Source organism: Microtus oregoni, unplaced genomic scaffold (genome assembly GCF_018167655.1).
Source record: "Microtus oregoni isolate MIOR12 unplaced genomic scaffold, Mior012 000204F_ref0000391, whole genome shotgun sequence".
NCBI lineage: Eukaryota > Metazoa > Chordata > Mammalia > Rodentia > Cricetidae > Microtus > Microtus oregoni.
The window spans coordinates 329611-342734 of record NW_024544863.1 but is presented as its reverse complement, the minus strand read 5'-3'; positions in this window follow the sequence as shown (position 1 = coordinate 342734).

The following is a 13124-nucleotide window of genomic DNA, read 5'->3' as shown; positions in this document are numbered from 1 at the left end:
CTGAAGGAAGTTTCCCTTGCAAACCAATGACTCTAAAAGTAGTGCCCCTGAAAGATGCAGCATGAAGGTCTTCAGAATGTAAAGGGATTTCAGTGTCCTCCCAACACATGGTGCACCACTCATCCACTGCTGGTGGGAATGCAAACTTGTGCAACCTCTTTGGAAATCAGTGTGGTGGTTTCTTAGAAAATTCAGGATCAACCTACCTCAGGATTTAGCAATACCACTCTCGGGAATATACCCAAGAGATGCTCTACCATATGACAAAAGTATTTGTTCAACTATGTTCATAGCAGCATTATTTGTAATAGCCAGAACCTGGAAACAACCTATATGCTCCTCAATAGAAGAATGGATAAAGAAAGTATGAAATATGTACGCATTGGAGTATTACTCAGCAGTAAAAAACAATGACATCTTGAATTTTGCATGCAAATGGATGGAAATAGAAAACACTATCCTGAGTGAGGTAACCCAGACCCAAAAAGATGAATATGGTATGTACTCACTCATAAGTGGATTCTAGCCATAAATAAAGGACATTGAGTCTGTAATCCATGATCCTAGAGGAGCTAAATAAGAAGGTGAACCCAAAGAAAAACATATAGTTATCCTCCTGGATATTGGAAGGAGACAAAATTGCTGGGCAAAAATTGGAAACTTGAGGGTGGGGCTAGGGTGGGGGTAAGGGGAGACTTGGAGAAAAAAGTGAGAAGGGGGAGTGGGGAGAGCTTGGGGGAATGGGATGGTTGGGATGGATGAAGGGTGGATATGGTAGCAGGGAAGTATATATTTTAATTAAGGGAGCCAATTTAGGGTTGGCAGGAGACTTGACTCTAGAGGTGTACCCAGGTGTCCAAGGAGATGTCCCCAGCTAGATCCTTGGGCAGCAGAGGAGAGGGTGCCTGAACTGGCCTTATCCCATAGCCACACTGATGAATATCTTGCATATCACCATAGAGCCTTCATCCAGCGATGGATGAAGCTAGAGACAGAGACCCACACTGGAGCACTGGACTGAGCTCCCAAGGTCCAAATGAGGAACAGAAGGAGTGAGAACATGAGCAAGGAAGTCAGGCTGATCTAATGGGAGCTCACCAAAGCAAGCTGGACTGGGACTGATGGAGCATGAGATCAAACCAGACTCTCTGAACGTGTCAGACAAGGAGGGCTGACTGAGAAGCCAAGGACAATGGCACTGGGTTTTGATCCTACTGCACGTACTGGCTTTGTGGGAGCCTAGCCTGTTTGGATGTTCACCTTCCTAGACCTGGATGGAGGGGGGAGGACCTTGGACTTCCCACAGGGCAGGGAACACTGACTGCTCTTTGAACTGGAGAGCGAGAAGGAGGGGGATGGGGGAGTGGGGGGTAAATAGGAGGAGGGGAGAAGGTGGAAATTTTTAAGTAAAAATAAAAATTAAAAAAAAATATCTTTCACAACCAGGGAACATAAACAATAATGAATAGTGAATCATTGCTTGCCATATAAAAAATATAAATGACCCACATTTTTCTCAACAATAAAATGGATAAATAGGACTAGCAATATAGTTCACTCAGTAGAGACCAAGATTAACATATTCCATGCCCAATGTTTGGTCAACTGTACTTCAAATAAACAAAAAACAAACAATAAATAAATACCATAATTTTTATGATAATGTGTAATAGTAAATTGAGCTTTCCTAAGAGGCAATATTTGAAACTGTAATTTTGATTCAATTAATACATGAAGAGGTTTTCATTTCTACTACATTTATTTATAGTTCAAGTTAAATAATGTATTCTTTTATGTTTGATGTATATGTAATATCAATGAAAACATTCAAAAGTCTGATGTTAACTCTTGGTGAGGAAATATGGTGTTAAACAATGAAGGCCCTAAAAGACTGCTCATGTGCTTGCTGTCAGTGATCTAGTTACCTTTTTTGATAGTTTTGTTGTAGTTGCCAATTAATGCTGTAAACCACACATATATGATGTCTACAAATAATGTAGATCTTAGTAATTATATTAGATAATTCTAAAATTGCTTCATAAATTCTACTATACAGAAATGATACTTTTTGAAAAGATTTTCAATTTTTTATAATAAAAGAGAAAACAAAGCAAAATGTATTCATAATTTCCAAACTTGAATTATTGTCATTCAGTAACTTAGTGATCCATACATACTGAAGTAGTAATATGAAAAACAGTGGAAATCCTTAAGGGAAGGCTAGCAATCTTAAATATATTAAAATTATCCTGACTTTACATGTAAGAAATTGCCTCTTTGGTGAAAATTCTAGTGAACTAGATCTTATTAGTGTAGTACTAATCGGGCTCTAAGAACTCTTGCTGTGGCCACATATCCATAACCTCCATCGTCACATTGTAATGCACATGACTATATTTTATTTTGAAGGTAATATCAGGTTGAAAACAGGAAAAGTAATATGTTGCTCTAAAATCAGAAAAGCTGTACATACCTGCTCAGCTCGTTTATTAGAGGGAAAATCACTCTGTCAGCAACATGCAAAGAAGAAACCCAACTGGTCTCTTCTTCAATTACACTTACACTTGGTACCAAAAACAGCTAGGTGCTTCCACTGCAGTTGCAAGACACTCATACTAGTTTTGTAAATAATAAAAGGCTAGTGGGATTTCAGTATAAATCATTCCTGACAGGGTCATTTGAAGCAAGAACAGAATTCTCTGTAAAACAAAAATATTTCCCCTTTTCTGTGAATGAGATAGGGATGATAAGCACAAATGTTCAGTCAAAATAGTCTGAAACCTGCGCCTAATTTGCCATCTAGACATTTCCCCATGTATTAAAATCACTTTGTTTGGTATAAGTAGTGCAAACTACTTCTGTGTCCCCTGTGCATATTCCAATTGAGGGAATTTTAGGACCTGAATGAAACACAGCAGTGAGAAATAACATGGAATAGTGTCAAGAGGGAGCAACAGGGTCATGAAATAGACTGGATACTTGCTATATCACACATTCAGGCTGCAGTTCCTGATTCTCACTCATCTCTGTGTATCTTTTTGTTCTGTTTACATTGTTTAAATAATAATAACCTGAAAAAAACACTTTTATACTATTCTGCTATATTGAAGAGTTGCTGTTTCCTGACATTGGTCTTCATTCATCAGCAAGGTAGAGAACACCCATATTATCACATAGTGAAGAGAACACAGTGAATTCAGAAGAAGCAAAATTATAAATGAGAGTGCTACTTTCTAGAGTGCTGCCTAAGTGTAGATGGAGTACAAATGGCTTTCAGTGGAGTATGTAAATAATTTATTAAGCAGGAAATCATAATAAGCCTTTTACTGTTACAAGCATGGGGAGATTCCTTTTTCCTTTTATCAGAAAGCTTTTCATGACAGATGGAAATAAATCATCTGATCAAATGCCCTTTCTGGGTTTTGAAATGGCATAATGCTAATGCATTTTCCCTTTTTACTGTTTATAAATGTGAATTCTTATTACATAGGTTTTATTTTTGGTAGAAAACAATGAAGACTCTGCACCAGAGTATACAGTACTAGGCAGCCTTCGAAATACATCAGTGTCTGGTTCTTCTCAGTCTTTCCCTAACCACAATTCAATCTTCTCCAGCAATATTTAATTTTAATTAAATATTTTAATTTTTTTTAATTTTAAATTTTAAAATTTAAATTTTTTAATTGCAATAGTTCTAGGACAAGATTTTTGGTAAGTAGAAGGAAGTACTTTTCTCTTTTCTAAATTAACTGAAATATGGTACAGGACAATTCTATATTCTGTCACTTATATTTTAAATAAATGCTGATTGGCCAGAAGCCAGGCAGGTAGTATAGACAGGAAGTAGAGGTGGGGCAAAGAGAACAAGAGTATACTGGGAAGAAGGGAGCTCTTTTCAGAGTCTTCCCCAGACATCAAAGAAGAAGGATATGATCTGACATGCTAAAAAAGGTACCAAGCCATGTGGCTGACATAAATACAAATGGATTAATATAAGTTACAAGAGTTAATAAGAAGCCTGAGCTAATGGGGCAATCAGTTTATATCTAATGTAGATTCTCTGTGTGATTTTCTTTGGGGCATAATGACTGCAGAAACCAGGCAGGACAGAAACCCCAATAACCAGGCCCTCATGTTACAGAAACAGATAATCTGTACTTGATCAGCATTAACACCATGAATTTTTCTCTGATTTCCCAACCAATTAAAACATTTTCCTTGAAATTTCCAGAGAATAATATCACAAGCATGCATGCAAATCTTCTCTATCTCTATTTCTCTGTAGTATAAGTTGGGAGTATTAATACCTTTCCTATTTAAATGTCAAGAAGAGAAGTTTCAGTTGCTTAATATTTTTTTTATTTATTTACTTTTTGCTTGAGGAAACAAAATAGACCCTAGCAGGGAGAGAGAAAAAGAGAAAGGTAAGGGGAGGGGAGAGAAGAAAAGAGAAAAAAGAAAAGAGAAAAGAGAATCTGAGAGAGATTGGAAAGGAATTCTAGACACAATAGAAATGAGTTTAAAGCAGCTTCTTGTTAGCTGCATTTCTTTGTGGATGTGTTCTCTTTGCTGGAGGTGAATAGGGTTGTCACGGTTCCTTTAAGAGCCACCTTCCTGACTCAAGATTCTCAGGCTGCATAGCTTCTTTAGGGGAGGTCTTCCTGGTTTATGTTAGTTGCACAAACAGTTCTGGCTCTTTCATGAGGGCAAATACTTGAATGGATCTGTGAACAGCATGTTACCAATTGCTTAATGGTGACACAGACCCACTGTGTCACTGGAGCTGGGGCAATGTGCATGACTCTCAGAGGCAGTGAACATCCTCTGCCATGTTGGACTTGATGGATCCAACAGGCAAAGCAGTGGAGTTGGTCCTAGTTATGCCCAACTTAGCATTTAAAAGAAAATATGTGCTCCTGGTCAATTACAGATATGCATGCAATAAAGAAAAATTCAGGTGGAAAAGAATTCTAAATTGGTCACAGTGTTGGATAAATGTATGTGGGCTTGGGATAGAGAAAAAATATTTATAAAAAGAAGTAATTGGTTAAAAAAATAAAGTCTTTATAAAGACAGAGTTTAGCCGGGCAATGGTGGTGCACGCCTTTAATCCCAGCACTTGGGAGGCAGAGGCAGGCGGATCTCTGTGAGTTCGAGACCAGCCTGGTCTACAAGAGCTAGTTCCAGGACAGGCACCAAAACCACAGAGAAACCCTGTCTCGAAAAACAAAAAACAAAAAACAAAAAAAAAAAAGACAGAGTTTAGATACTCATAGATTAAAGGAATAAAGATAGTAAAATAAATATTAAACTTGTAAAAATAAGTAATAGAATTTAAAAAATAGGCCACATAAAAATGGAATATACACAGAGAGTGTGTATTATGTATATTATTGTGTTTTCTTTGATTCATTTGTATTTATTGTGTCTGCTGGGTTAAATGGACTTATGACATAAGATACCCCATGAAAGACCTGATGACATAAGATACCCCATGAAAGACCTGATTAACAGCACCTATAATCAATAGGAAATAGTCTAGATAACAATGCCCAAATTCCCTAAATTATTGTTTACAAATGTTTATTTTAATTTAAAAAGGGATATGATATATAGATAAATACTTTACAATAGCACAAATCTTGGTCTATTGATACAAATTTAAGGTCAATTTTATTATATGTATTTCTGTTTTTGTTTAAGGTATTGTGTATGTGAAGCTCATTTAAAAATGTAACATTTTACTAAGAAATACAGGTTAATAGATAGTCTTTTGTAATAGTAAAGCTTATAATCATGTTACTTAGGTTTTCTAGATGTACAGAGACATACTTCAGATGTGTAGGCATTCTTCAAACCTTTCAAAGACTAGCCGAATATGGCATCTAAATGCTTTAAGGACTTAGATTTCTCTCAACATTGAGACAAGTCTGCTTTTGACAGCACCAATTAATTCAAGAGGGCATTGAAGAGGCTCCTTATGAAGCTTGTTAGCCATTTGGGCAAGAAACTGCTCTTGCCTGGAATAGCTTGATGGTATGCTGTATGAAGTGCACATGCAGAACCCACATAAAAATGACTGCTTTCCTAAAGGGGAGACAGTCCTTCAGGGTTCCTGCTTCATTAAAGCATCTCCCAGACATTCTGTAAGACACAGAAGAAAGGGACTGAAAAACTGGCAGTATATGCAGAACTGTCTTTGAAATTTCCTGCTTCATGAAAAGTCTGCCAGGCACTCTGTGCCTGTAGGATGAAGATGGAAGCCCCAATGTTACAAAAGAACTTTCTGTGACTGTCCAGTTAGTAATATGTCTGTCACTTCTAGAGATTTGGAAATTGCTTACAATGCACTTCCTGATAACGTAGGTAATATCCCCTTCTGGGATCTTTGATGGAATTGAACAATAGATAATTATAAATATAATTTTTCTTAGTTATTTAGTTATGATAAAAGATAAAGTAGATTTGAATATTAAAACTGTAACTCTTGCTTGATACCTTTTTTTGTATGTAATCTTGCTATGGCAAAGTCAAAACCTTCTTTTTTATTTAGACAGAATAGGGAAAATGGTTTAGGATGTCCTTTTGTATTTGTGTTGCTTTTATTAGTTAATAAATAAAACCAATGAGAAGGCAAAATAGAGTAAGGAGGGAATTCTAAGCAGATTGAGAATGAAATAAGGCAGAGTCAGGAAGACACCATGTAGCTGCCAAAGGGGACAGATGCTGGAACTTTACCTGGTAAGCCATAGCTTTGTGGTGATACACAAAATAATAGAAATAGATTAATCTAAGATAAAGAACTAGCTAGGGATACTTTAGAGTCATTAGCCAATCGATGTTGCAATTAATATTGTTTCTATTTGATTATTTCTGGTCTGGGTGCCCAGGAAATTAATGAGCAGCCTCTCTCAACAAAAGGGGAAGAGAAGAGAAGAGAAGAGAAGAGAAGAGAAGAGAAGAGAAGAGAAGAGAAGAGAAGAGAAGAGAAGAGAAGAGAAGAGAAGAGAAGAGAAGAGAAGAGAAGAGAAGAGAAGAGCTTGGGCTTGTAGAACAGAGAAGAAGTCCAGAAAGATGCTGTCAGACAACATCCTTATTTAACCTAGGAGTCTGATTGTATCACTAGCAATGGTGGCAAAGATCTCCAGGACAGGTTCTGGGTGAAATAAGGCTGAGAAAGTACTGAGGTATCATTGCTACCTCTGTTCAGTCACCACCACAAAGTCTAGTGCAATATTTTATGGGACTCCTGAGTGTACAGAATACATTTCTTAATTATTCAAGCATCCAAAATGTGAAAGCAATGGTGGTGCAGATGATTTTTTTCTTTTTCTTAATTTTTATTGAGCTCTACACTTTTCTCTGTTGTCTTCCCTGCCTTTCCCTTCCCCTTCAACCTTCCTCCAAGGTCCACATGCTCCCCATTTACTCAGATCTTGTCTTTTTCTACTTCCCATGTAGATTAGATCTATGTATGTCTCTCTTAGGATCCTCATTGTTGTCTAAGTTCTCTGGGATTGTGATTTGTGGGCTGGTTCTTTGCTTAATGTTTATTATTATTTTATTTTGTTACTTTAAATAATACTAATCCAAATTCCCACTCATTCTTCTCCTCCCACTCCCTCCACACACCCTCGCTGCCACCCCTCCACTCTTGAGAGAGGGCAAGGCATCCTTCCCTGTGGAAAGTCCAAGGCCCTCCCCACTATATCCAAGTTGAGCAAGGTATACATACAAAGAGAATAGGATCACAAAAGCCAGTACATGCAGTAGAGACAAATCCCAGTGCCATTGTCATTGGCGCCTCAGTCTGCCCCAAATGTCAACCACATTAGAGGGACTAGTTTGATACCATGCTCATTCATTCGCAGTCCAGTTGGAGTTGGTGAGCTCCCATTAGCTCAGGCAAACTGTCTCAGTGGGTGAACCCCTCATGCTCTTGACTTCTTGCTCATACTCTCCCTCTTTCTGCTCTTCAACTGGACCTTAGGGACTCAGTCCAATGCTCCAATGTGGGTCTCTGTCTCTGTTTCCATCTGTTGTTGGACGAAGGTTCAATAGTGATATTTAAAATAATCATCAGTCTGAGTACAGGGCAAGGCCAGTTGAGGCACCCTCTCTTGTGCTTAGGGTCTTAGCTGGGGTCATCCTTGTGGATTCCTGGGAGCTTTTCTTTAGCCAGGTTTTTTGCTAACCCCAAAATCGCTCCCTCAATCAAGATATCTCTTTTCTTGCTCTCATATTTATCCTTCCTCCATCTCAACTAACCCATTCCCTCAAGCTCTCCCCAACCTTCCCTTTCTCTCCTCCTCTTCCCCCCCCATGCTCCCAAATTGTGTCAGGCAATCTTGTCTGCTTATGTTTAAATACCACGTATTAGAGAGTACATGTTATAATTGTCTTTCTCGGTCTGTGATACTTCACTCAAAATGATCAGCTTTATCCATTTTCCTGCAAAATTCCAGGTGTTGCTATTTTCTTCTACTTTGTAGTACTCCACTGTGTAAATGTACCCACATTTTCCTTATCCATTCTTCGGTCTAGGGGCATTTAGGTTGTTTCCAGGTTCTGGCTATGACAAACAATGCTGCTATGAACATAGCTGAGCACATGTCCTTGTGAAATTATTGAGCACCCTTTGGATATATACCCAAAAGCGGTATTGCTGGGTCTTGAGGAAGGTTGGTGCAGATAATTTTACACTACTATAATTCTTTGGAAAATTCTCCGAGAAAATCATCTTTACTATACAAAATATGAGTTTTATACTATGTATTAATGGTTAGGATTAATAAGGTAAAGTTGGTAAACATATGAAGTATTTACATATAAGCTGTACAAAGTTTGCAAGAACTGAAACAGTGGGCATTATGAACATGACCACATCATAATTAGAATTGTGTCCCATGTAGTTAATGAGCTAAAATGAGTGATGGTTCCAAATAAAAATAATGAGAGTTTGAAATTGAACAATACAAATGAGGATAGAAAAAGCCTCTTAATTTTAATAAAATAGCTAGGCACCCACTGAGGCAGTTCAGTTGATATATAAAACTATCACAAGCAGTTTCTAAAAATTAATATATATATTATATTATTACTATGAAATTCAGTAGCTATATTTTCAAGTGTATGTTCAAACTATTAAAAGCAGAATCTCAAGGAGATTTTTGCACATCCATGCTGTGATAGACATTACACACCTAGTGCAGTATTCATAATAGTCAGGGGGTTGAGAAGTGTAAGTGTAACTGATGGACAAACAGATGTATAAAATATGGCATATACATAAGCGGACTCTTATTAAGCTTTTACTCTCAAGGTAATTCTGACACATACTACAATACAGATGAACTTTGAGGACATTATGTTGTCAATAAAAGTCCAATTCTAGTGAGTCCACCTATATAAGTTTTTAGAGCACATAATCTCTCAGTATTCAAATAATATGATAGTTATCAAGACCTTAAGGAAGGAGAAAATGGGAAGTCATTTCAAGGGAATAGATTTTCAGTTCCAAGAGAATTTTTTCTAGTGACTGGTCATGTGAAAGCAATACTCCTAAAGTGGACATAGTACCATTGCCTTTTAAATTTTTCATCCCTTATCTGCATAAAATGTGCTAGGAGGAGTTTTGCAGTTTTTGGGATAGTCCCAAATGAAAGAACTTAGATGGACACATTCATAATGACATAGCAATCAAAAGTTTAATTAGAGAAAGCAAGGAAGTAAAAATATACCCAAGAAAACAGCATATTGAGCCAAGAAACATGATCCTGATCTTCGCAGGAGAGGGGCTTATAATACTCTTTCCCTGTGGTCCCAGTCTCTTTTTTTTTTACCTCCCTAAGAAAGCGGTGTATTTTCCTCAGAACCCATTTTACCCGGAACTCAGTCTGTTATAAGAAGATACATGAGATACAAAAATATGCATAAGGATTAAGGTACGTTGGAAGGTAAAAACTTTTCTAGAGAAGGGGGCAATTAAATTTATTTGTGAATACTCCCTTGAATGGGGTGTCCTCAAGTTTCTTTAATGTATATATGGACCGCATTCGTCAATTTATCCTTTACAACAGTTTTGGGGGCCCTAAGTTAGCTCATCTTGAATTGACCATTGATACTACCTTGATATGCTGTTTCAAGGTCTTGATCTGTCCTATTTACTGTCCTTTATATCTTAACATTGAGGTCTGCCAATTTCATCAGAGCTAATCTTTTGATTTAGCAAAAGCATTATATATATTCGAGGAGATAACTACCTGTTCCCAAGCCATGCATATTCTCCTAAAACATTTATTTTAATTATGAACCCATTGTCCATTCCAATAGTCAATTTTAACTTTATCAGTAAATAATAATATAACAGACATTTTCTGAAAGATTTTGTGTTCATATTATGTTTTCTGGCAGTTATCAGAAAGTTTACCATACACATAAAAGTCAGGTAGTTTGGCAATCTTCCTACATATTCTCTTAGTATATCGTACCCCCGAAATTATCACTAATAGAAACCAAGTCAACATCACAAACATATGAATATGAGTGTTAGTGAACTGGAATATATATATATATATATATATATATATATATATATATATATATATATATACATACTGTGGTGGTTTAAATGAGAACAGCCCCCATAGACTCATATGCTTGAATACTTGCTCCCAAGTTATTGGAATTGCTCTGAAGAATTAGAAGGGGTGCCCTTTGGAGAAGATGTGTCACTGTGGGTGGGTTATGAGGTTTCAAAAACCCATGAAAGGTCTAGTTTCTTCTTCCTTCCCTTCCTCCGTCTCTCTCTCTCTCCCTCCCTCCCTCCTCCTCCCTGCAACTTGTGAACTTTTGATCAGGTGTGAGCTCCCACCTACTTCTCCAGCAGCATGTCTGCCTTCCTGCTACCATGCTCCCTACCATGGTGGTAACAGACTAACCCTCTGACATTTTAAACAAGACCCCAATTAAATGCTATATTTTATAAGTGACCTTTGTCATGATGTTTTATCACAGCAATAGAAATAAGAAAATTACTCATTAGAAACATGATCTATGCCATATATTCTTCATATCGGCAGCATTCAACTTTGCCTTCTACTTAGACTCACTTGGAAAGTGGTTAAATGTTTATTTTAAAGGCTATCACTCACACTATTCAATCAAAATCACTAGAGGTAGAATCCAGTCAGCCCTAATGCCCACAACACAAAAAAATCAGGTGATTCCAATGTTCCGCCAAATTTAAGAATAGCCACTTTTTATAGTAGTTTGCAGCCATTCCTTTGGGGTCTTTGATTTCAGTAGCTTTTTTTCCCCACAATGGATACAGATTGGACAAGGATGGAATTCAGGAAAAGTCTTAAAATTTGGGAAATTTAGAAAGCAGAAGGACTTATGTTTCTTCATCCTTTTCCTGACTTCCATTAAAATAAGTCTGAATATCCTCTCTCCTGGGGTTCCTTCATACACAGAGGAAAGAATCACCCTGTTCTCTAAAGACAAAGGAATGCAGAAAAAGATAATAGAGAAGCCTTACTAAGTCACTTGCAGCTTATTTTCATTAAATCATCTTCTCCTTTGTCTAACTATATTTCTATCCAATTGTCCACTTTCATCAAACCTAAGCATAAAATCATATAGGTCTTTCTAGATATTCATGTCTATATTCCCATGGGATATTAAAGTTATATTGAATAAATTCATATGTTTTAATCTTTTAAAAGATATTTCGTTTTGTTTTGTTTTTGAAATAGAGTTTCTTGTGTTAAATCTCTGGCTTTAATACTAGAACATTCTTTGTATATCAGGCTGGCCTCGAACTCACCAAGATTCACCTGTGCCTAACTCTCAAATAGTGGGATTAAAAACAGGACTGGGAGGAGATCTTCACCAACCCCACAACTGACAAAGGTCTGATCTCCAAAATATATAAAGATCTCAAGAAACTAGACTGTATAAGGCTAATCAACCCAATTATAAAATGGGGCACTGAGCTGAACAGAGAATTCTCAACAGAAGTTCAAATGGCCAAAGGACACTTAAGGTCATGCTCAACTTCCTTAGCGATCAGGGAAATGCAAATCAAGACAACTTTAAGATACCATCTTACACCTGTCAGAATGGCTAAAATCAAAAACACCAATGATAGCCTATGTTGGAGAGGTTGTGGAGAAAGGGGTACACTCATCCATTGCTGGTGGGAATGCAAACTTGTGCAATCACTTTGGAAAACAGTGTGGTGGTTTCTCAGGAAATTCGGGATCAACCTACCCCTGGACACAGCAATACCACTCTTGGGAATATACCCTAGATGCCCTATCATACAACAAAAGTATTTGCTCAACTATGTTCATAGCAGCATTGTTTGTAATAGCCAGAACATAGAAACAACCTAGATGCCCTTCAATGGAAGAATGGATGAAGAAAGTATGGAATATATACCTATTAGAGTACTACTCAGAAGTAAAAACAAGGACTTCTTGAATTTTGCATACATATGGACGGAAATAGAAAACACTATCCTGAGTGAGGTAAGCCAGACCCAAAAAGAGGAACATGGGATGTATTCACTCATATTTGGTTTCTAGCCATAAATAAAGGACATTGAGCCTATAATTAGTGATCCTAGAGAAGCTAAATAAGAAGGTGAACCCAAAGAAAAACATATAGGCATCCTCCTGAATATTAACCTTCATCAGGCGATGAAAGGAGACAGAGACAGAGACCCACATTGGAGCACCGGACTGAAATCTCAAGGTCCAAATCAGGAGCAGAAGGAGAGAGAGCACAGGCAAGGAACTCAGGACCGCGAGGGGTGCACCCACACACTGAGACAATGGGGATGTTTAATCGGCAACTCACCAAGGCCAGCTGGACTGGGTCTGAAAAAGCCTGGGAGGGGGTGGGCCCTTTGTTCACGAGCTAACCAAGCAGCGCGGAGTTTCAATCTGGGCACCTAGTGAAACATCATTGTGGTGAGTGAGTGCTGCGGCAGCTGGGAACATACCTCAGCCCGCCCACACTTCCTGGCCATCCTACAGGGGCTATACCGCCCAAACCGCCTCTCTCTTCCTATCCCATTCAGCTTACATCCAGATCCCCACACCCCCTGTCTCCCTCCC